At 41.7% G+C, this 24,142-nt stretch overlaps 1 long non-coding RNA gene across 3 annotated transcripts in view; it reads left to right on the top strand.

Moving 5' to 3' along the window:
* LOC107968432 (uncharacterized) overlaps positions 1–24,142 on the top strand; it is a 182,780-nt gene that overhangs the window by 5,683 nt on the left and 152,955 nt on the right. For all 3 annotated transcript variants that reach the window (XR_001709611.4, XR_008539408.2, XR_010151524.1), the window contains one exon: positions 9,463–10,630. This is a non-coding gene — a long non-coding RNA (uncharacterized LOC107968432). The remainder of the gene's footprint in view (positions 1–9,462; positions 10,631–24,142) is intronic.

Raw genomic sequence — 24,142 nt, 5'->3', positions numbered from 1 at the left:
CTAATGCGGATAGACAAAAAGCATATATTCTGGCCTGGCTTAAATCCTACCTCTCTCTGTGGAGGTATTAATAATAAGTTTCCTTGTTGTTGTTTTTGAGACAGGGTCTCACTCTGTTGCCCAGGCTGGAGTGCAGTGGCACAATCAAAGCTCACTGCAGCCTTGACCTCCCAGGCTCAAGTGATCCTCCTGCGTCAGCCTCCTAAATAACAAGGACTATAGGCATGCACCACCATGCAAGGCTAATTTTTTATTATTTTGTAGAGACTGGGATCTCCCTATGGCACCCAGGCTGGACTTGAACTCCTGGGCTAAAGTGATCCTCTGGCATCAGCCTCCCAAAGTTCTGAGATTACAGGCCTGAGCCGCCTTGACCAGCAATAATTATTTTTGGTACAAATCACACATGACTACATTTTACTGAATTTCTTTTTTTTCCCACTAGCCTGGCACTGTGAGTACTTTGTCTTTCCCCATTTAGCTTAGTGGGGCAAAGAAAGTAACCAGTGTTGGTAATAATGGATACTGCTCACGTCTTCATGGAAATCCCCTTGTAACCAAATAACTTCCTTCCAGCCGCATGTGTGAGCTAAATTTACTGAGTAAAAGAAGAACTAAGAATGAAACAAGATGGGAGGAGATTCTGCCTTTGGATATTGAATATCCTGACCTGGAAGAGTCTGAAACAAAAATTCAGCATTTAACTCTTCATTTTGAGAGAATTTACCCTGGCCGGCATTCAGAATCATATTGATATACTTCTACTAAACATCAACACATCTGAAGACCCCTAATCCAAAATGATCACCTAATGTAAATGAAAGACACCAGACAAAGCTTACTTCATTTTGATAAATAAGGACACCCTCAGTCGTTAAAGGTTAATTTGAAATGAAAAAAGAACAGCCTTTCCCCACCTCCCCATGTTTCAGAGTCTGTACGAAGAATAATCATGTTTACTGTGTTCTTAAACTGGTTGTGTTCTCTTTTTACGTGAAATCTTCTCTGCTTGCTCTTCTGCCAGCCAGTGCAGTGAGGCAAGGGAAACACACACAGGCTTAGGGGAGCTGGACCTGGGTTCAAGTCATGACCCTGACACTTAATAGATGTGTGACACCACCTACATTCACTCATGTCGCAGCTTAGGAAACTGAGGCCCAGAGAAGTTAATACTGGTCTTGGGAAAGTCTTCAAGGGATGGCCGGGCGCGGTGGCTCATGCCTGTAATCCCAGCACTTTGGAAGGCTGAGGTGGGCAGATCACGAGGTCAGGAGTTCAAGACCAGCCTGACCAACATGGTGAAACCCCGTCTCTATTAAAAATACAAAAATTAGCTGGGAGTGGTGGCTGGTGCCAGTAATCTCAGCCACTCAGGAGGCTGAGGCAGGAGAATTGCTTGAACAGGAGGTGGAGGTTGTGGTGAGTGTTGTGAGCCAAGATTGCGCCACTGCATTCCAGCCTGGGCAACAGAGCAAGACTCCGTCTCAAAGAAAAAAAAAAGTCTACAGGTTATTAAACCAGATAATAGATAATGTCTATAAAAGGTCTTGGTTGTAAGAGACTCCAAATAAATAGCTGCTGCTATTATCATTACTGCTCTTATCTACTCTTCTTCTTTCAGAAAACAATTGTGGAGGGCGTCACTCTCTGCCTCTCTAAATATTAAGAAGCTAAGCAATGTAAACAGTCTAGTTCTAATACACTGTGCCGAGAACTGTGGATGCGCCAGAAATTAGAGATTTTAGTAATTTATTGTTTTTAAGTGTTCTTGCGGGGTACATCAACATAGCTTTAGCTTGGTAAACAGGTTGGTTAACTTGTTTAACTCCCCAATCTTTATTCGTGGTTACTGCCATCCCTTGGACTTCTGACTTCAACTTGCTGTTTTCCACTTTCATACTTTTATACAGAAAATGTTCTCCTTTTGGCCGGGCACGGTGGCTCATGCCTGTAATCCCAGCACTTTGGGAGGCCAAGGCAGGTGAATCACCTGAGGTCGGGAGGTCGAGACCAGCCTGACTAACATGGAGAAACCCCGTCTCTACTAAAAATACAAAATGAGCCAGGCGTGGTGGCACATGCCTGTAATCCCAGCTACTAGGGAGGCTGAGGCAGGATAATCGCTTGAATCTGGGAGGCAGAGGTTGCGGTGAGCCGAGATTGCGCCATTGCACTCCAGCCTGGGCAACAAGAGTGAAACTCCGTCCCAAAAAAAAAAAAAAAAAAAGAAAAAGAAAATGTCCTCCTTTTTCAGGCAGTTCAGGTTCTTTATCTACAGATACTGAAATCTAATCTTCTGAAGATAGTTTTCCATGATGTAATCATCGTTCCTGTACAGTGGTTGTCAACTGGGGGTGGTTTTGCCTTGTAGGGGATATTTTTGGTTGTCACAAAGGAGAGAGGGCATTGCTTATGGCATCTCATGGGTGGAGGCTACAGAAACTGCCAAGCATCCTGCAGTGCATAGGACAGCCCCCCAACAAAGAATCATCCATCTTCAAACTTTAGTAGCGTGGAGGTCGAGAAGTCCCCAGCTAGAGTGACCCCAGACTTTTTCAAGCAACCTCAGACATTTTGGGGAATGAAAAAAAATCACTCTTAACAATTAATCGGAGACAGCAAGTGTAAACTGGGACTATTACTGGCACACAGGGATCTATGGCCCGTGTCTTGAGTTCCTTTTCTTTTGCATTGCTCAGATATTGCCCCAAAGCATATTATTAATTTGCCTTCTTGATTTGCTTATAGCTGTTCTCACCAACTAGACTCTTACGTAGCCCAAACCAGCCGGTGTGGCTTCTGCAACCTCCCCTTCTCCTTCTAGTGCTGTATACAGAGCACCTACTTGATAAATCTTCGTGATTGACTGTGCTTATTTATAATCTCTGTTCACAACTGGGTCCTTGACAAAACCTACTATAAACTTTTCAACCATCAATTATATGATACCTCAAAAAATGTGGGTGAAATGATGGAGAAGAATTCAACAAGTACCATTGCTCATGATGTAGAGAAGATTCTACCTCTTATGATGTATAATTTGATGAAATATACTAAGCAAGGTACAATCCCCTTAATTGGTACTCATTTAAATTACTCATGTTTACTGTAAATGTTCTTCTGCACAAGATGTGTTTCTATTGAATTAGATAAAATATTATTGTTGAAAGAGTGGTTTATACATGTGAAATCAACAAAAATATATCAAGTTCTCCAAATTCTGCCCAGGATATGATAGATGCACAATACGTATTAGTTCCTTTTGCCTCCCCATTACATAGGACACTTTAAACATAATTTTAAGCCATTTAATTTGGTTTCATATGTTTTTGAAATATTGATCTGAGGGGATATTAAAGTTACTGAGTGGCTAAAATTGGTTGGTATGCTAGGGTGCTCACATAAGCAAGTACCACAGCCTGGATGGCTTCAACAACAGAAATTTATTGTTTTGCAGTTCTGGAGGATATAAGTCAACATTTAAGGTGTCAGCAGGGTTGGTTCCTTCTGATGGCTGTGAGGAAGGGATCCTCTCCAGACCTCTGTCCCTGACTTGAAGATGGTGGCTTTCTCCCTACATCTCTTTATATCATCAATGCATGCATATCTCTGTTTCTAAATTTCCCCTTTTTAAGAAAACAGCAATCATATTGGATTAGGGTCCACGTTGGTGAACTTATTTTAAATTGATTACCTCTGCCAAGATCCTACCTCCAAATAAGCTCTCATAACTGGGGGGTTAGAAATTCAACATGTGAATTTTGGGGGAACACAGTTCAACCCATAACAACTGGTAGTTAAGAAATCGCCATAAACAGATTATAAGCTGAATTAAAATTTTGTAGAGAGAATAATTCTACCATACCTTACTATATATAAAGAGAAAGTTGTGGAGTCGCTACCATGTGGAATATAAATGATGAACTTGTGTTACCGTAAGCCACTGGAAAGTACATCATAGTCGTCGATCTTTAAAAACATTATAAAGAACTTTCCAGAGAAAATTACATGGATCAAAAATGTCAACATCTTTCTTCTGAGCATGTGAACTCAAAATACTTTGCATGCCATTTAATTTGTTTTTTCCCTCCCCAAATCTCTTGAGATGAATAAAGGACACGCTTTAGGTGACAAAACAGAGGTGCAAAAAATTGCAAGATCATTTGTTCCACACCATCTTCATTTTCCATAGGCAGGAAAACATTTGTCCTCTGTGCTTGCTTTATTGGAGGCATGTCTGCCTGGCTGGTTAGAGCATGAATAAGATTATGGGATTCCACGTTTGTTGATCTTTAAGTGAATTGTATTCATGAAATAATCGGGGCGGAGGTGGGTCTTGAGGGAAGCCCAAGCATCTACCAGTCTGGGACTTGAGCCAAGTGAGAGCTTTGGCTTTTTTTCAGTGTGAAAGAGACTAGATAGCTGCCGCCGTCTGCCTGCTATCTCAGGATGGGAGGTGGAAATTTAAAAAATATATAAATTTATATTTATATGTATTATATGAAATATAAAGTATTTCATATCTATTTGTCTGTCTGAAAAGAACGTTGGACAGGGAACTGGGTTCCAGTCCTCATCCTGCCACGAAACTTACTAAGTGATTTTAGGCAGGTCCCTTCACCTACTGGAACTGCTTTCTCAGCTGCACATTCAAAGTTTTAGCCTGGGTGTCCGGCAAGGTCCCCCAAAACCTGAGAATTTCATGAGGGAGAGTGTTCCAAGTGTTCAAAGCGATTTTCGTGTGGTTAACGCTAAGGATACATTGGCCCTCAAAGAACCTTCATTCTGTAACCTTGTCCCTAACATACTTAGTTACCTCTGTAAGACTTGTTTGGGGTGGGGCCGGGGGAGGGCAGGGAAGTGTCAGGGTTTTTAAAACAAAAGGAAGAGTTCTCCTCCGGCCTCCTGCAGACCTCCTCACCTTGCAGACCAGCTGCCTTTTCTGCCCCCCACCGCCAACCCTGAGTTTCCACTCCTGGAATAGGCATCAGCTCTGCAGAGTTTTTATGCTGTGAACTCAAAATTTCCGGGGCAAAAATCTCTGCACCCAGGATTTGCCCCTTCTGAACAGTTTCACCCATTCTTAAAGGAAGGGAAGTTAAAAAGAGTGGGGTCGAGGCCCGGAGGATTTAAACAGAGGCCTCTTTATCTTCTTCTCCCCTACTACCGCAGGGCAGCCTCCGAAAGTTATCAGAGTGTCATTAACAGGGACAGCTGCTGGTAAACAAGGAGGATGTCGACACCAGCGCCTCCGTCAACAGGAATTTCACTTTAATCTGTCCCTTACTTAAAGAAACACTCCTCTCATGCTCTCTCTCTCCCTCCCTCCACGGTGCATCATTTATTTATCTCCGTCAACTTCCAGATAGAAGACTGGCCTTAACTCCAGAAAGCCCACTGGGATAGAAAATTAATAAGGTGCTAGGGACATCCACCTTAGGTCAATTCGAGGGGACGCGGAGAGAAAGGGAACTCGCTGTGGAGGTCCCTGCTTAGCTGGAAACCGATCCTACATATTTATAAAGGTGAAACTGGAGGGCTGCCAAGCGCCTGCATTTAAGTGATTAACAAATGTTTCTCTTTAAGTGGACACCTCTTGTTCTAAATATATTTGACAAGAATGCAAAGAGTCATCTGGAGGGCAGAGAGGGCGAGCCCGGGCCTCCTCTCGCGAGGCGGACAGGCTGGCAGGCCCGGCTCCCCGCTCGGTGCCAGCCCGGTTCACCGTCGCCGGTGGGCAGGCTGCCAGCGCCAGCGGCTCCCCGCTGTTTAACGACAATGGATTTACTGCTTCTCTGCATATTGGTGTTATTTTGTATAAACAAGGTTAACACTCCTTTTAAATTAAATGCACCACCTGGTGACTGAGTGGGTGACCTTGCCAGCTCTCTTCACCTGGCTCGGGGAAGCCCAGGCTTTCGCTCCGATTTCAACCTGTGGCTGTCCTTGGAATCTCTTTTGCTTCTCATTTCAACAGAGCTTCTGGAGGAGGTTGGCCGGTGACTTGCCCTCTGACCCCGCCGTGGGGGACGAGACCCGATGGAGGTACTAGGGGCCCCTGCGGCTGAGCCCGTGTGCAGGCACCTTCCACGTGGCGCAGGGCGGATCAAGGCTTGCCCGGGGCCAGCGCGGGGCTGCCGCCAGCACGAGAGCCTCGGGGACCGCCCTCCTCCGGCAGCCGGTGTCAGCGGAGAGTGACAGACGGTCTGGTGGGCCCTGCCAAGGCAGCCCCTAAATAGAGATCTCCAGAGGGGGCAACACCATAAAAAAGGTTCTTTGTGTTTCACTCTAGCGTGCTATTGCTCTCATATAGAGCTCGGCACTTTCCCCAACCTCTAGGAATTCGAACACCTGGAAAAATTCTCCTGGCTTTACATTGGAGGAAATTTAATGGTGTAAACAAACTCTGCAGGGGGCCCCCTTTGATTTGAGAAGGCAGTGATCTGCGGTGCAGTGCTGAGCCGAAGGGGCTTGGAAACGACTTTGCCTGAGAATGTCCATTCCGCAAACACTTTAAGGATGGCTTGGAGTTGTTTAGAAAAATTTAGGTAGACAGCACCGTCTTGGAAGCGTCTAGAAACTTCGAGAGAAATAAACTTCAGTTACTCGTTTAATTACAGGCATCAGCTTGCCAGTTCCCTGCTAACTGTCCATTTCCGAATAGGGCAGAATTTTTCAGGGGTCTTTGCTGTGCTACTACAGCTTAATGAATTGTAGACCGGTTTGTCAGCCTTATTTTAGCTCGGCAAATAAGGAAATCATACCTGGGAAAGTGAAGTGACTTCCCCAAGGTCACCTGACCCAGAAGCCAAGACTCCAGGCTTGTAAGTTCCATGATGTTGATGCCCTTATTGTTTCCCTGTGGAGTCCTGCTACCCAGAAAGTAAGCTGTGAGCTGTAAGTATAGAGAGTTTTACTCTTAGCAGCGTAGAAATAGCTGGGTCAATAGCTTCTGCTTAAATAGTTTCTTAGTAGCTCAAATTGGAATAATAGAAATGTCTCTTTAAATAGGCAAAGTCATTCCAGTAAGTGATATAATTTTACTTGCTAGAATCCTAATAATTTTATTAAAAATAAGATATGGAATGTGGATTTATTAATACCTTTCAATATTTGAGGTAAAATGTGACCTTGTTTCCCAAAATCTATCTAATGAGTACATTTTGTGTGTGTGGTGGGGGGAAGAAACCAAAAACAACCTAACATGAATAAGATGCATTGTCTATGCACAATGAGTGTTGTGGCCTGTTTCTAAAGACATTCAATATTTAGTGTGGACATCAGAGTGCCAGGTTTTGAGGACACGAAGATAAGACACAATCAGGATCTAGATTAATTAAGGTCCAAGGAAATTAGTGTGTACATAAAGAACCACTGTGGGTACAGAAAGTTCAGTGCAGGAGGCATCTAACACCGGCTGTCCAAGCTGACTTCGCAGAGCAAATAGTGCTGTACCCTAGGCAATTCCATTTGTGTTATTGTGGAACAAGTCACAACAGACATTCAACTTGGCTTATACAGTGATTCCTGTTTGCTAGGTATTGTCCTAAATGCCTGGCATAATCCTCATAACAACCTTCTGACGCAAGAAATGTTATCAGCTCTACTTTACAAATGGGGAAACTGAGGTATGGAGAAATTAGGTAACCTAGTCAAGGCATCACAAGGAGGAAATTCACATCCAAGCAGGCTGCTGCCCCTCTGTGGTTCCGTGTTCATTGTCTTGGTATTACCATACACAGGCATTACTTTCCTCCCTTCAAACACCCTGCCTTCTAGGTACTAACTATCCCAATAGAAGATAAACTTTTAACTTTTAAAAATTATCTATTGCCAGACATTGTTATGGACTTTACATACAATGATCTTACTATCTTTTTCCCCCTAACCCTGAGAAGAGATAGATATTATTTCCTCATGTTATAGATAACAAGACTGCCACAAAGCTCGTTAGCTGCAGCAGCGACTTTCTTTTTATCTTCTTAAATAACTTCATTGAAACTAAATTCTTAGAGGTATCCGATGATTTTCTAGGGTGGTAATTATTTCAAATATTCTTTTCTACTGTACGACCAGATTCCCAGGGTTTTTGTTTGGAAGTGGAAGGCACAGAGGCTGTCATGGAAAACACACAGCAAACAAGACAGCTCCACAAAAAAATGAACATCTTTACCCAAGGGGGTTTTGCAGAAATTGCAGCAGGGATTAATTATTGAGAACTGAGGTTGTCAGGAATGCAAGCGGTAATTTCTAGCTCATCTAACCCTGCAGTAGGATTTCCTTAGAGCAAATAGGTTTCTTTTACCTTTGGAAGGTAATATAATATTATAGTAACATAGTATGATATTATATGTTGATACAAGTATATATTATATAATACTAAAGAAGATTGGGAAAACTTTGAAGAAGGGAATAAAAAATTATCGAAAATTTCATTACTGCAAATATTTTTGACATTATTCCTTCCAGCCTTTTTTATTAATACACATAAATTTTGTTAAGGAAAAAAGTGTGTATAAATACACACATGATTAGGATAACTGTCATGCAGATTTGAATGCTACTCTTAACTTGATAAACATTTTTTCACTCTCAAATATTCTTTAAATTTTTCATTTATCGTGTCTACATAATTTTATTATAAGTATTTATTATAGTTTTCCATAACCCAGATTAATAATTCCCCTATTCCTGGACCTATAGGTTATTTTCAATTGCTGCTATTATAAATAATCTTGCATATATATTTTGGCTGCCTAAAAGGTTTTCCCCTGCTTCAGTGGAATCCTTAGAAGTAGAGTTATTGGATCAGAAAGCATTCATTTTTGTTGTTTCATCAGAAATGTGAACATACATAGCATGAGTGCGTTTGGAGGAGATAGGATAGGAATGGAAATTTGAAGTATTTAGAAATTTTGTTGGTCTGTTGTTTCACTTCTGTAAAAAATAACATACAATACAGGTATATTTATATACCTGCATATTTACTTTTTTTGACAAAAACAGACAATTATATTACCTTATCTTCTGTATTCCACTCTGAGACTTCCATTGTATTTTATGTTGCTGCCTCTAGGGCTGGATTTCTGCTTGTTGGGTGTTAACAGGCAAAACAAACAAACAAACAAACAAAAAATATATGGTGGGGATGCTGGAATTTAGCATACCTACCATGGTTTGGAATTACCCTAAGGGAGTCTAGAAATTCCAGTTTGTCAAGTATCCAGTCTTGTTTTTTAAGAACACAGACTAGGAAAAGCAGAAGATCACTCTACAAAACTTTTACAAGAGTTTGTCAAGTCTGGAGTAGTAAGAGCAAATGTATTAAGGGTACGTGGTTCCCTTAGGACCAAAAAGAGGTGTGAATTTGTAAGGCATCTAACTTTCTCTTGCTTGAATGAATTTGCGTCACTATCTTAAATTGAAGTATTGTTTAACCGTGTTCAATTCAACTTCTTCCAGAGGGAGAGGAAAAGGCCCAACACCTGCTTGTCAGGGCTCCTGGATCACGCCCTGCTGCCTGCTGACCTATATTGGACTCAAGCCCTTCTTCTGGCATGCTCACCTGTTAACCCACCTATCAGCCCACACCTCTGACTGCTGGCTGCTCCCCATTGAGCCTGAAATACTGTGCTATCTGCCTGTACCCTTTTGCATAAGCTGGGGTTGGGTTATCTCAGATTTCTACCTGGGCCTGGTCAAGATTGCCACATACCTCACCTCTTCTGTTCTGGTCCTCATCCTGTGTTTCTGGACAAAAATAACATTTGAGTAGAAAGCTTTTCTACTTGTTGACATAGTTGAACAGATTTTGCTTTATTGAGATGAAATGGAGCCTAAATTTATCTGGAAATGTGTGGAATCAGTAGAGAGAAGTAAACACAACTCGAAGAAAGCGGGAAACCCCTGTGTACAATTCAGCTTTTTCACTCCCAGGGAGTTGGGCATGATCGTAAAGAATGATGTTTTCAAGCCTGCCAATAACAGAACACGTCTGTATCCATTGTGGATGGGCTTCTGTTGAGAAAGCTTCCTTTTCGCCCAAGTAGAGGAGCTCTTCACCGCCCTAAGATCCTGCTTTCCTACTCCCATGTCAGAGCAGGAAAAGGTGAATATTTTTCACACAGAATAGCCTCATCCACTCCTACGGGGAGTGAGATAGTTCCTGTAGGTTGCTAGTGATGGCGTAAAATTACAGCTCACTAGAGAAACAGTTGCAAGTAAAGAAATATATACATTTCCTCTATTTGTGTTTCCTGTCTGTGTTGTCTAAGTTGCAAACAACAGACTCCACTTTAGCTAGGTTAAAGGGAAAAGAGGTTTAATAAAGAAAATTAAATAGCTTATAGAATCACTGGGGAACTAGAGAAACAGATTTAAGGCTAAGCTTCCAGAAACATATCCCAAAACATGCCCCCAAACCATGACACTGACATGAAGAGACAGTTGTCATTGCTGCTTTATTGAACAGAGGACTGAGAATTTTTCTACAATCACTGCTGTTCTCTGCACTGATGGAAGCCAAGCCTGCCTGGAGAACTCAACTTTGCAACCCAAAGCTGGTGGCTAATGTGGCTACCCCTACCAACAAAATGGAAACTCCACCACGTGTCTGAATCCAGCTCTCACGGTATGTATCCTGCAGGTGGCACGTTGGGAAGATGCAAGGGAGGCTGGGAATTTGAGTCCCGATTTCCAGATTGTGACTGTGGGTCACAGTGAAGATTAGCTTTGCTTTCAAGCATCCGCATCAATCCAGCAGGAAGATGCCTTCCCAATTCTAGACATGAACCTGCAACCTAGTAAAGTGGTTAAGAATATGAGCTTCAGAATTAGTCATGGATTTATGTTTTCTCAGAGTGATTGTGAGCCGGTCACTTTCCCTCTCTTTCTTTCTCATCTGAGCCTCAGCTTCCGTCTTTGTAAAATACAGATAATATTTCCGTAGAGGTGGTATGTGACACAAATTTAAACAAGCATGTATGGAAAATCCTCAGCATAGTGTTTTTATAATGTAGTGAGCATTCAGTGTATGGTGGCTCTCATTCCAGTTACTAGTAATAAGAGCTGAAAGTTTATGGTCTAAAAGAGAAAAAAAATACTTATGACCAAAACTCATAATGCTAATAATAAGAAGAAGAATCCTACTAATAACAAACCAGCCTTGAACCAAGCCACCCAAGTTCATCTTAACTTTTCTCATAAGAAATTTCAGTTCATACAAGGGATTATATGGCAATAGCTGAACAATGGGAAAGTTTGAGGTCGATGCTTCCTCAAGTGTTTCCAAAATAAACAGTTACAGGAAGCTCACTACCCTGTGCATTAAAGCACAGGGGGAATAAGGAGGGGGCTCTGTTACTTTAAGCTCACTACAGGAGACGTGGGAGCAGATCAATATGTGGTTAAGTGTTTTAGCTGCACTTTTATTATGTTTGACAGCGATGACAACATAGTATGCACTGAATAAAATGACTAATGCACACATTTCTCCCGCATGCATACTGCTTCTATTTTTCGAACCTCCTGAGTGAAAGGCAGTCATACAAAAAGCATGCAGAGTGGGAGTTCCAAGTGGCTAGGGCCAGAATTGCCCACGGATTCCAGATTTCCAGAGTCACAGAGGGGAACCTGACTACCCGAAGCAGAAAGAACAAAAAGGGCTGCATGTTCAGTATTTAACAGTCGGATGAACTGAGAAAGGCATGCTTACATACATAGCTACATTTCTTTCTCATCAAGCCCTATCTCTTTCCCATAATGTGGGCAGTGCTGATGAGTGAAAAAATACACAAGCCCATCTAAGTACACTGTAGATTTACACAGTACAGGGCTGAACTTTAAAAACAACAACAACAAAACGCTGTTATTTGAGCAACTTTTCAAAATCCTATTTAGATGCCACCCGTTTCTACCTTTTCACTGACACCCAGATGTTTTCACTTGGATTTGAGGCCCCGGCAGGCAGCATCCAGATGTTTTGAGGGGGCAGAGGAAGTTCTTTCATTTGTGGCAAATTTGAGAAGTGAAGATTCATTGACTCATGTAATATTAATCTTCCTACATAAGGAAATTGGAGCCAAGCTGTTTGCCCACTTTCTCAGTTATGTGTGGGGTCACTGAACTGGGGTGGGGCAGTGGGGAACCCCTTTGGCTGAGATTTTGTGCAGATGGCACTGAATTCCAAAATACTTACCACGGTTTCTCATTAGCCCTATGCAATTCTTTTTTTTTTTTTTTTTTTTAATTATACTTTAAGTTTTAGGGTACATGTGCACATTGTGCAGGTTAGTTACATATGTATACATGTGCCATGCTGGTGCACTGCACCCACTAACTCGTCATCTAGCATTAGGTATATCTCCCAATGCTACCCCTCCCCCCTCCCCCCACCCCACCACAGTCCCCAGAGTGTGATATTCCCCTTCCTGTGTCCATGTGATCTCATTGTTCAATTCCCACCTATGAGTGAGGATATGCGGTGTTTGGTTTTTTGTTCTTGCGATAGTTTACTGAGAATGATGGTTTCCAATTTCATCCATGTCCCTACAAAGGACATGAACATAAAAAAAAAATTATTTTTTTATGGCTGCATAGTATTCCATGGTGTATATGTGCCACATTTTCTTAATCCAGTCTATCATTGTTGGACATTTGGGTTGGTTCCAAGTCTTTGCTATCGTGAATAATGCCACAATAAACATACGTGTGCATGTGTCTTTATAGCAGCATGATTTATAGTCATTTGGGTATACACCCAGTAATGGGATGGCTGGGTCAAATGGTATTTCTAGCTCTAGATCCCTGAGGAATCGCCACACTGACTTCCACAATGGTTGAACTAGTTTACAGTCCCACCAACAGTGTAAAAGTGTTCCTATTTCTCCACATCCTCTCCAGCACCTGTTGTTTCCTGACTTTTTAATGATTGCCATTCTAACTGGTGTGAGATGATATCTCATACTGGTTTTGATTTGCATTTCTCTGATGGCCAGTCATGATGAGCATTTTTTCATGTATTTTTTGGCTGCATAAATGTCTTCTTTTGAGAAGTGTCTGTTCATGTCCTTTGCCCACTTTTTGATGGGGTTGTTTGTTTTTTTCTTGTCAATTTGTTTGAGTTCATTGTAGATTCTGGATATTAGCCCTTTGTCAGATGAGTAGGTTGCGAAAATTTTCTCCCATGTTGTAGGTTGCCTGTTCACTCTGATGGTAGTTTCTTTTGCTGTGCAGAAGCTCTTTAGTTTAATTAGATCCCATTTGTCAATTTTGGCTTTTGTTGCCATTGCTTTTGGTGTTTTGGACATGAAGTCCTTGCCCACGCCTATGTCCTGAATGGTAATGCCTAGGTTTTCTTCTAGGGTTTTTATGGTTTTAGGTCTAACGTTTAAATCTTTAATCCATCTTGAATTGATTTTTGTATAAGGTGTAAGGAAGGGATCCAGTTTCAGCTTTCTACATATGGCTAGCCAGTTTTCCCAGCACCATTTATTAAATAGGGAATCCTTTCCCCATTGCTTGTTTTTCTCAGGTTTGTCAAAGATCAGGTAGTTGTAGGTATGCGGCATTATTTCTGAGGGCTCTGTTCTGTTCCATTGATCTATATCTCTGTTTTGGTACCAGTACCATGCTGTTTTGGTTACTGTAGCCTTGTAGTATAGTTTGAAGTCAGGTAGCGTGATGCCTCCAGCTTTGTTCTTTTGGCTTAGGATTGACTTGGCGATGCGGGCTCTTTTTTGGTTCCATATGAACTTTAAAGTAGTTTTTTCCAATTCTGTGAAGAAAGTCATTGGTAGCTTGATGGGGATGGCATTGAATCTGTAAATTACCTTGGGCAGTATGGCCATTTTCACGATATTGATTCTTCCTACCCATGAGCATGGAATGTTCTTCCATTTGTTTGTATCCTCTTTTATTTCCTTGAGCAGTGGTTTGTAGTTCTCCTTGAAGAGGTCCTTCACATCCCTTGTAAGTTGGATTCCTAGGTATTTTATTCTCTTTGAAGCAATTGTGAATGGGAGTTCACTCATGATTTGGCTCTCTGTTTGTCTGTTGTTGGTGTATAAGAATGCTTGTGATTTTTGTACATTGATTTTGTATCCTGAGACTTTGCTGAAGTTGCTTATCAGCTTAAGGAGATTTTGGGCTGAGACAATGGGGTTTTCTAGATAAACAATCATGTCGTCTGCAAACAGGGACAATTTGACTTCCTCTTTTCCTAATTGAATACCCTTTATTTCCTTCTCCTGCCTGATTGCCCTGGCCAGAACTTCCAACACTATGTTGAATAGGAGCGGTGAGAGAGGGCATCCCTGTCTTGTGCCAGTTTTCAAAGGGAATGCTTCCAGTTTTTGCCCATTCAGTATGATATTGGCTGTGGGTTTGTCATAGATAGCTCTCATTATTTTGAAATACGTCCCATCAATACCTAATTTATTGAGAGTTTTTAGCATGAAGGGTTGTTGAATTTTGTCAAAGGCTTTTTCTGCATCTATTGAGATAATCATGTGGTTTTTGTCTTTGGCTCTGTTTATATGCTGGATTACATTTATTGATTTGAGTATATTGAACCAGCCTTGCATCCCAGGGATGAAGCCCACTTGATCATGGTGGATAAGCTTTTTGATGTGCTGCTGGATTCGGTTTGCCAGTATTTTATTGAGGATTTTTGCATCAATGTTCATCAAGGATATTGGTCTAAAATTCTCTTTTTTGGTTGTGTCTCTGCCCGGCTTTGGTATCAGAATGATGCTGGCCTCATAAAATGAGTTAGGGAGGATTCCCTCTTTTTCTATTGATTGGAATAGTTTCAGAAGGAATGGTACCAGTTCCTCCTTATACCTCTGGTAGAATTCGGCTGTGAATCCATCTGGTCCTGGACTCTTTTTGGTTGGTAAACTATTGATTATTGCCACAATTTCAGCTCCTGTTATTGGTCTATTCAGAGATTCAACTTCTTCCTGGTTTAGTCTTGGGAGAGCGTATGTGTCGAGGAATGTATCCATTTCTTCTAGATTTTCTAGTTTATTTGCGCAGAGGTGTTTGCAGTATTCTCTGATGGTAGTTTGTATTTCTGTGGGATCGGTGGTGATATCCCCTTTATCATTTTTTATTGTGTCTATTTGATTCTTCTCTCTTTTTTTCTTTATTAGTCTTGCTAGCGGTCTACCAATTTTGTTGATCCTTTCAAAAAACCAGCTCCTGGATTCATTGATTTTTTGAAGGGTTTTTTGTGTCTCTATTTCCTTCAGTTCTGCTCTGATTTTAGTTATTTCTTGCCTTCTGCTAGCTTTTGAATGTGTTTGCTCTTGCTTTTCTAGTTCTTTTAATTGTGATGTTAGGGTGTCAATTTTGGATCTTTCCTGCTTTCTCTTGTGGGCATTTAGTGCTATAAATTTCCCTCTACACACTGCTTTGAATGCGTCCCAGAGATTCTGGTATGTTGTGTCTTTGTTCTCGTTGGTTTCAAAGAACATCTTTATTTCTGCCTTCATTTCGTTATGTACCCAGTAGTCATTCAGGAGCAGGTTGTTCAGTTTCCATGTAGTTGAGCGGCTTTGAGTGAGATTCTTAATCCTGAGTTCTAGTTTGATTGCACTGTGGTCTGAGAGATAGTTTGTTATAATTTCTGTACAATTGCTGAGGAGAGCTTTACTTCCAACTATGTGGTCAATTTTGGAATAGGTGTGGTGTGGTGCTGAAAAAAATGTATATTCTGTTGATTTGGGGTGGAGAGTTCTGTAGATGTCTATTAGGTCCGCTTGGTGCAGAGCTGAGTTCAATTCCTGGGTATCCTTGTTGGCTTTCTGTCTCGTTGATCTGTCTAATGTTGACAGTGGGGTGTTAAAGTCTCCCATTATTAATGTGTGGGAGTCTAAGTCTCTTTGTAGGTCACTCAGGACTTGCTTTATGAATCTGGGTGCTCCTGTATTGGGTGCATATATATTTAGGATAGTTAGCTCCTCTTGTTGAATTGATCCCTTTACCATTATGTAATGGCCTTCTTTGTCTCTTTTGATCTTTGTTGGTTTAAAGTCTGTTTTATCAGAGACTAGGATTGCAACCCCTGCCTTTTTTTGTTTTCCATTTGCTTGGTAGATCTTCCTCCATCCTTTTATTTTCAGCCTATGTGTGTCTCTGCACGTGAGATGGGTTTCCTGAATACAGTACACTGATGGGTCTTGACTCTTTATCCAACTTGCCAGTCTGTGTCTTTTAATTGGAGCATTTAGTCCATTTACATTTAAAGTTAATATTGTTATGTGTGAATTTGATCCTGTCATTATGATGTTAGCTGGTGATTTTGCTCGTTAGTTGATGCAGTTTCTTCCTAGTCTCGATGGTCTTTACATTTCGGCATGATTTTGCAGCGGCTGGTACCGGTTGTTCCTTTCCATGTTTAGCACTTCCTTCAGGAGCTCTTTTAGGGCAGGCCTGGTGGTGACAAAATCTCTCAGCATTTGCTTGTCTGTAAAGTATTTTATTTCTCCTTCACTTATGAAGCTTAGTTTGGCTGGATATGAAATTCTGGGTTGAAAATTCTTTTCTTTAAGAATGTTGAATATTGGCCCCCACTCTCTTCTGGCTTGTAGGGTTTCTGCCAAGAGATCTGCTGTTAGTCTGATGGGCTTCCCTTTGAGGGTAACCCGACCTTTCTCTCTGGCTGCCCTTAACATTTTTTCCTTCATTTCAACTTTGGTGAATCTGACAATTATGTGTCTTGGAGTTGCTCTTCTCGAGGAGTATCTTTGTGGCGTTCTCTGTATTTCCTGAATCTGAACGTTGGCCTGCCTTGCTAGATTGGGGAAGTTCTCCTGGATAATATCCTGCAGAGTGTTTTCCAACTTGGTTCCATTCTCCGCATCACTTTCAGGTACACCAATCAGACGTAGATTTGGTCTTTTCACATAGTCCCATATTTCTTGGAGGCTTTGCTCATTTCTTTTTATTCTTTTTTCTCTAAACTTCCCTTCTCGCTTCATTTCATTCATTTCATCTTCCATTGCTGATACCCTTTCTTCCAGTTGATCGCATCGGCTCCTGAGGCTTCTGCATTCTTCACGTAGTTCTCGAGCCTTGATTTTCAGCTCCATCAGCAACTTTAAGCACTTCTCTGTATTGGTTATTCTAGTTATACATTCTTCTAAATTTTTTTCAAAGTTTTCAACTTCTTTGCCTTTGGTTTGAATGTCCTCCCGTAGCTCAGAGTAATTTGATCGTCTGAAACCTTCTTCTCTCAGCTCGTCAAAGTCATTCTCCATCCAACTTTGTTCCGTTGCTGGTGAGGAACTGCGTTCCTTTGGAGGAGGAGAGGCACTCTGTGTTTTAGAGTTTCCAGTTTTTCTGTTCTGTTTTTTCCCCATCTTTGTGGTTTTATCTACTTTTGGTCTTTGATGATGGTGATGTACAGATGGGTTTTCGGTGTGGATGTCCTTTCTGTTTGTTAGTTTTCCTTCTAACAGACAGGACCCTCAGCTGCAGGTCTGTTGGAATACACTGCCGTGTGAGGTGTCAGTGTGCCCCTGCTGGGGGGTGCCTCCCAGTTAGGCTGCTCGGGGGTCAGGGGTCAGGGACCCACTTGAGGAGGCAGTCTGCCCGTTCTCAGATCTCCAGCTGCCTGCCAGGAGAACCACTGCTCTCTTCAAAGCTGTCAGACAGGGACATTTAAGTCTGCAGAGGTTACTGCTGTCTTTTTGTTTGTCTGTGCCCTGCCCCCAGAGGTGGAGCCTACAGAGGCAGGCAGGCCTCCTTGAGCTGTGGTGGGCTCCACCCAGTTCGAGCTTCCCGGCTGCTTTGTTTACCTAATCAAGCCTGGGCAATGGCGGGCGCCCCTCCCCCAGCCTCGCTGCCGCCTTGCAGTTTGATCTGAGACTGCTGTGCTAGCAACCAGGGAGACTCCGTGGGCGTAGGACCCTCCGAGCCAGGTGTGGGATATAGTCTCGTGGTGCGCCGTTTTTTAAGCCGGTCTGAAAAGCGCAGTATTCGGGTGGGAGTGACCCGATTTTCCAGGTGCGTCCGTCACCCCTTTCTTTGACTCGGAAAGGGAACTCCCTGACCCCTTGCGCTTCCCGAGTGAGGTAATGTCTCGCCCTGCTTCCGCTCGCGCACGGTGCGCGCACCCGCTGACCTGCGCCCACTGTCTGGCACTCCCTAGTGAGATGAACCCGGTACCTCAGATGGAAATGCAGAAATCACCCGTCTTCTGCGTCGCTCACGCTGGGAGCTGTAGACCGGAGCTGTTCCTATTCGGCCATCTTGGCTCCTCTGCAATTCTTTTTATTCACTTCAAGACCATTTAGTGGAGCAGGAAGAAACTGCAGGCCTTTTGGAGGTATTTCCTTGTGATTCTGGTCCAATCCACCACCACCATCTCACACTTAGAACCCTGCAATCCTTCGTAAGTATTTGTTCTGGAATCCTGTTGCTCTGTTACTAAAACCCCTCCTGTTTCTCACCTTGCTGAAGCTTCTCATCTCACTTAGAAAAAGGAATTTTTACAAACAAATCTTTCCATTAGCATCATAATGTTTTTCATGTTTGGCTCTGACTCAGTTTCCTTTCACTTTCTGGGAGCCTTTCCTCATCCTCCTACCTTGCTCACTCTGCTGTAGCCCTACCACCTTTCTGTTACTCAAACTCGCTTTTCACCCTCCTGCTTGGATGAATGAGCAGAGTCATTGCCTGTAGTGTCCCCTTTGTCCAAAATGTTCTTCCCTGGATATTCCCTGGGCCTGCCACATTCCACGCAGGTCTCTGTCCAAGACTTAACTCTGTTTTTTTTTTGTTTTTTTTTTTTTTTTTGAGATGGAGTCTTGCTCTGTCGCCCGGGCTGGAGTGCAGTGGCGCAATCTCGGCTCACTGCAAGCTCCGCCTCCCGGGTTCACGCCATTCTCCTTCCTCAGCCTCCCGAGTAGCTGGGACTACTGGCGCCTGCCACCACACCCAGCTAATTTTTTGTATTTTTTTAGTAAAGACAGGGTTTCACCATGTTAGCCAGGATGGTCTTGATCTCCTGACCTCGTGATCCACTCGCCTCAGCCTCCCAAAGTGCTGGGATTACAGGTGTGAGCCACCGCGCCCAGCCACCAAGGCTTAACTCTTGAGACCAGACCCACACCTAGCACAAGCTGGGCACTGAATCAGCAAAGACTTGGAACGCATGAACACAGTTATTGTTGTTCTTTGTGTTTTCATGTGGTGTATGAAAGATTGGCTCATACTATATGAAAATCACTGAGTTTTTTTTTTTTTCTCAAATATCTGTTTTCTTGAAGATTTAGGTGAGGAGTAAAGTGAGCAAGCTATTTGTAAAAGTTTTCAGAGCAAACATTCCATGATCAAAACAGGATCAAGGATTTTGCCTTTTTGTGGCTTCTTTGGATAATTGTAGGTCCTCAGGCCACCTCATTAAAAAAATGATTAATAGACATACTACATCTCTGTTTTCTGAAGTGATACTTTAGTGTACTTTGATTTGTTTAAGAGCTGAGCTTACAAGGAAGTATGAGACCATTTCTGTTCCTACCCTCCCAGCTCCAATTATCTGCCTTTCTGTGTTTGGGGTGACATTAGATGCATAGGACTCTACCCTGGAAATTTCCCATTAAAATATCGTTTTTCAAACCCATAGGTATAATTTGACCCCTTTTGGATGTTTAAATTGAAAATATGTGAAGAACTTAAGTCCCTTTATTTTTACCCTCTTCTGTTATTGGAGTCTTCTGCTGTTTGTACTTTATGATTCTACTTTATGGCTTCTTCTAGGCCAGTTCCCCATTGCTCTGCTTCACTGGGGTGACCGAGACCTTAAAATAAGTTCTCAATCAACATGTGTAAACCAAATGAATGATTATTTGGACCCCAATTCTATAGCATAATAGTCTAAACTTGCTAACTTGGGAGGCCAAGGTGGGCAGATCACTTGAGGTAAGGAGTTCAAGACCAGCCTGGCCATTGGAGACATGGTGAAAACTGCCTAAAATACAATACGATGATAATAATAAACAAAACTAAAAATACAATAATAATAATAATTAGCTGGGTGTGGTGGCGCATGCCTCTAATCCCAGCTACTCGGGAGGTTGAGACAGGAGAATTGCCTGAACCTGGGAGGCGGAGGTTGCAGTGAGCAGAGATTGTGCCATTGCACTCCAGCCTGGGCGACAGAGCAAGCCTTCGTCTAAAATAAAATAAAATAAACTTGCTAACTTCCAGACCTAAATCTAGAGAACAGGAATGCATTGCTTTAATATTATTCAGAATTTCTTAAAAGTTGCTAGGGCATGTTTTAGAAGAAAGTGATTGTTTTCATATGTGATGAGATAACAAAGGTGATAGAGTGAATATATTTCCAAAAATGAACGTTTATTTCCAATTTTCCAATTCTGTTTGTCAAAATGGTTTCTCTCTCAACGAGATTATTATTTCCATGTAGAAAAAAGAGCAGGGATTTGTTAAAAACTGTATGTAATACTCTAAACAACCTCGGGGTAACCAAGTATTAGTTGTGGATAAACTTACTGATCATGGCACAAGTGTTGACCTAAATCACCTCTGACTATGTTAAAGCTGAAGGAGGGCATTTTGGAAGTGCAATTGGGTCTGCAGTCCTTGACACAGAAACACACTGACTCAACACCTTCTGACGCTGGAGACTTATGCTTGACAATTGCCCTTCAAGGATAAGAAAAATCCCAGCAAGGCACCGTCCTTGGTTTCAATGATGCCCAGAGAAAAGAAAAAGAAAAAAGAATATAAATCTGATTTCTTTTCCATTGAAGCAGTTTTAATGCTTCCAGTGAAACACAGAAAATAAAGATTTGTAATTGGGAGTTCAAGGCCATCCATAGCTTCTCTCCTGAGCTTCGTCTCTACATGTAGATTTCTTGAGTTCTAGCATTCCAATGGTACCATGTTTACATCTTTTTATTTTGGGACCTTGATCGAATAAATGGAGCTATGTAGTCTACTAGAGTATGACAGATAATGGATAGCTCGTCATTTAAAACAATCTTTTTTGCCGCTAATAATTATACTAGAATTTTAAATATGCTACCTCTTCCACCAGATGGTCTTGAATAATGCTTCCATCTACTTAATTGTGCTTTTTGTAAATCAGTTGCATAAAATCTTTTGATGCAGTTTCAAAGATCCCTTTTGTAGAAGCACGGAGATCATGTAATTGGCTGAGAACAACTATCCAGTCTGAGAGGATGACCTTTTACCCTCTACCCAAAAAGAGCACTCCAGAGAGAAAGGTGCCGTAATCTGGGTTTAAGGCTTCTTACCATCATGTGGAGAGCCTGTTTCCTGTGCCACACACACACAGTGGCAAGAAAGCTCAGCTTCAACATTAATGTAGAACTTCCCACGTTGCTCTTGAGAAAATCCACTCCTTAAAGAGGAAGAAAGGACCTCACCCCATGCCTCCCTCCCTCGGTGGAGATGCCCACACATGGGCACTCGGAATCAGTTGCAGGCAACTGTGAATTGGGAGGAAGGAAAGGAGATTAGGACTGAAAGAGGTGAGTATGTTCAAGTCTGTTTCTAGTGTAGAGATAGCGAGATGGTCACCCGTTAATTCATTTGCAAGGCTGAGAGTAATGCTGAATCCTGGCTTAGGACACCAGTAGATGACTTCCCAACAAATAAGTGGACAAAAAGATGACACCACCACCTGAAGGAACTTTTAAAGCAATGAATGAAGCACCTTGAAAAGTTAGATTTTGGTTAAGAGACACATCCCCAAAGTTAAATGAAAAGGTAGAACCTGGCTTTGCAAAACTGATGAAAAATGCTACAAAGTAAGACCCTTTTTTTGACATTTTTTTTTCCATGAGAGTCAACAGGGGAAAGTTTGGCTAATGTTTTCTATCAGTAAATACTTAAAAATAACTGGAAACATTCCCATAGGCTTTGTTTGTTTGTTTTTAAGAGGCTTGTTTCTCGTTTTTCCATGCAAATTAAAATTCCTAGTGTGGCTTCTATAAATTTGAACTTTTGAAAACTTTCCCTTAGCATTTGGCTCAAAGTGTAGCTGGCACTTCCGTGTGACAACAGAGAAATTTCAGTTCTGCTTTTCCTCAGAGCTGCGTGTTATGGGTTAGATAAGTAAACTTGGCTTTCTCTGTTCTAACGACAGTGTGTCCAGGGAAGCTGGAAGAAGAATGGCTCCAGGGTTCCTGTCGATGCCAGATTTCACCAGCGCTACCCTGCTTTTATCAGTTTTCCATATAGAGCTTTCATAAAGGTTTTCTTTTTCTGTTTTTTAAATTGTGGTAAAATACATATAACATAAAATTTACCATCCGTGACACTAACTGCATTTACCATGTTGTGATGCAACCATCACCACGAGAACATTTTCACCACCCCAAAAGGAAACCCCAAACCCATTAAGTAGTTACTCTTCATTTTCCCTCTTCCACCAGCCCGTGGCAACCACTAATCTGCTTCCTGTCTGTGTGGATTTGCCAACTCTACTTTTTATGTTTCATATAAATGGAATTATGCAATATACATAACCTATGTCTCACTGCTTCTACTTACAATAAATGTTTTCAATCGAAGTTCATTCACCTTGTAGCATGTATCAAAATTTCATTCCTTTTTATGGTTGAATAGTATTCCATTCCATGAATATGTCACATGTTAAAAAATTCCTTCATGAGTTGATGAACATTTGAGTTGTTTTCATTATTTTGCTACTGTGAATAGTGCTAATATGAGCATTTTTGTGAATGTTTTTATTTGAACACCAGTTTCCAGTTCCTTGGGGAATATACCCAGGAGTGGAGTTCCTAGGTCATATGGAAATTCTCTGTTGGGCTCATTGAGGAGCCATCAAATTGCTTTCCATGGTGGCTGGACCATTTCACATTCCTGCTAGCAGTTTCCTAGGGTTCCAATTTCTCCACATCCTTTCCAACACTTGCTATTGTCCATTATTTTGGTAGTTATCTAAGTGTGTGTGAAGTATCTCATTGTGGTTTTGATTTGCATTTCCCTAATGGTTAATGGTATTAAGCATCTTTTTATGTGCTCGTTGGTCATTTGTATGATCTGTGTTAAAGTTTTCTTTTTGAGAAAGTGTTTTTCAGTTTCAACAACATAGATTGTAAATTACATTTAGAATGTGCCCATTTTTCTAGCCCAGCTTGGTCCCTTTGAGAAGTTGCCCTTGGTCCTGAAACAAACAGCACAATCCTGCCAGGTGCCAGTGTCCATGCAGTGAGCTCCTGAGCTGCCTGGTTCTACCTGCTAGTGCCTTGCTGTCTCTTGACTTATGTAGCTGAAATTTCTGCATTATCTCTTCTTCCATCTGCCCAATCAATATTATACCTATTATATCACAAGCTTGATTTGTAGTTCTGCTCCTTATATTTATCCTGCCACAGAAGCTAGCAGCATGTGCTCCAGAGTTGGACTGTGATGAAGACCTTGGAGAACCCAGTATCTCAGTTTTCTCAGCTCTAAAGTGGCTATCTCCATAGTACTTGCCTTGTAGATGTGTTGTATTAAATTAGGTAATGCATATACATCATTTGGCCTGGTGTTTTTGAGGTGTACACTCAATAAGAAGTACTCTATAAACATCTTGCCTCTCCCTTTGCATGCTAGTCTCCTTGTACTGACAACCTGGTGGTCCCACCTGGGTCCCCTGATAAGACCTGGACAATATGACTCTCTAGTGTTCTTAAGATACTGTTCCTAAAACCATCTTTATTTATTTATTTCAACTTTTATTTTAAGTTCAGGGGCACATGTGCAGGTTTGTTATATAGGTGAATTTGTGTCATGGGGGTTTGTCATACAGGTTATTTTGTCACCCCGGCATTAAGTGTAGTACTCATTAGTTATTTTTCCTGATTCTCTTTCTCCTTCCACCCTCCACTCTCTGAGAGGCCCAGTGTCTGTTGTTCCCCTGTTTGTACAGGACCATCTTTAAAGGCATTGGGACTCAATACACAATTTCTAAATATCATGGGAATTAGCAAATTAATATATAAGTTTTTATACAGCAGTTTAATTCTGGGAATGTAATACCGTTTATTTCTGAACAGGAAATTTAATATCATCTACTTTTTATTGAGTGCCTAACATGTTCCAGCCACTTACTATAGGTGCTTATTATATTATTTCT

The sequence above is a fragment of the Pan troglodytes genome, chromosome 16 (assembly GCF_028858775.2).
Source record: "Pan troglodytes isolate AG18354 chromosome 16, NHGRI_mPanTro3-v2.0_pri, whole genome shotgun sequence".
NCBI classification, from domain to species: domain Eukaryota; kingdom Metazoa; phylum Chordata; class Mammalia; order Primates; family Hominidae; genus Pan; species Pan troglodytes.
This window is presented reverse-complemented; position numbering and strand designations above follow the sequence as displayed.